Below are 1,723 nucleotides of genomic sequence, written 5' to 3' on the forward strand. Positions count from 1 at the left end.
GAGATTCAGAGGCTGAATTTACTTAGCTACCCAGGGGCACCTCATCCATGTGATTTCTAATTGGTTCCTTTTTTACCACTAAAAGCAATACTTTAATAAACTACCTTGTACATCTCATTATGTTTAAGTGCTTTCAGTTTTAGAAGATACATGCCAAAGTAGGATTGCTGGTCTAAAGGTAGGCACTTTAAAATTTTCAATAGATATTTTCAGATTACATTCCAAAAATGTTGTAAATCACACATTCACCATCAATGTGTGGACTGCCTATTTATTAAAATGGGAATGTTAATATCTAAGGTATAGGATTGTTAAGAATATATAATTAATCTCTCACTTTTCGCCCCCCTCTCTCCATAGACACAGTACTTGGTATGTAGTTGCAACAAAAAGCTTTCTTTTCCTTGCTCATTCTCCATGCTCTCTTGTTACAGGAAATGTCTCATGAAAACTCATAATTTTTTGAACTGCCTTTCTCAGTTGACCGCTGTTAGGAATATGAAATGTGTGGGAAGTAGATAGCTTCTGGTTATATAAAGGACTCTTCAGATTAACCTTAAAAATCAGGGAGAAACTTTCTGTTGACCAAAAGCAAACCCTTAGGCTAGGTGACATACTTCCTAATTTTCTCAGTACAATCTCTATTTTGTTCACTGTTGTCCTGTTCTTTCTGTTTTACGCTTCTTTTCACTTTCAGAAATGCCCTGGTTTGAATCATAAATTATATGGTTACCTTACCTAAGGCTAAAAATTGTCTATTTAAGCCAGGAGGAAAAGTTGCAGGATAAAGCTTAAAGATGAAATTTTGAGGGGAAAAACACTTAAAGACTTTAACACAGAAGAACTAAGTCACCCAGAGTAGGTAGCAAGATCTGAAGAGCCTAAAATGTTAAGGAAGAAAAAATGGGAAAAAATCAATTAACTTTTTTTTTTTTTCTTTTGCCTGGATGAGTGCAAACAAAGCTTCCAGTTAAGTATGTCTGAGAGATTATCCCAGTTAATGTTAGGATGAAGATTTATATAGTGTACACATTATTGGTTTGCCTTGGGAACTAGAAATGTGGAGTGTTTATTAAATAGATTCCTGTTTTTGTTGAACAGGTATTTTTCTCTTATGACTTGGTTCCACTATATGATCACATTTCTTTGCATAATTTGTATTTGATATATGTATGAGTCCCCATTTTGAACAGACCATATGGAAAGCTCCACGAGTGCCCTGGGAACCAGGAGTGTGCGGTGATTAACCATGGGCTCTGCTATTTGTGCAGCAGATGAGCAGAGCTGTGAAATAAAAGGCATCACACAATTGTTTCATTGCCCTTATTTTGTCCTTTGTTTGGTGATGCTTTACTAAGGGTAAGGAAGTAAAACAAAATAAGTCCCACACAAGCATGGGAGAGAAATGGCAAAGAGTTTTTCTGAGTACAATTGACATTGTATGAACTTTGACAGCCTGAGGAGTAAACTATTTCATGAAAGTGAAACTAAAAACAAGGTTACTGGTTACTCAAGGAACCCCATGGAACTTTTAACATGTGTGAGACAATGCAATTGCCAGCAGTTGGCTCTGTAATTAAATTTGGTTTAACACATATTTGTTAAACAAGTATTTTATGTGCGTATGTTACTGGAGGCTACTTTTGTGGGGCAGTTAAAAGAATGCAGCTGCTTATCTTTATAAATATACAGTCTGTTTGTGGAAACCATTCTGACACAAGAG

The sequence above is a fragment of the Meles meles genome, chromosome 10, assembly GCF_922984935.1.
Source record: "Meles meles chromosome 10, mMelMel3.1 paternal haplotype, whole genome shotgun sequence".
NCBI lineage: Eukaryota > Metazoa > Chordata > Mammalia > Carnivora > Mustelidae > Meles > Meles meles.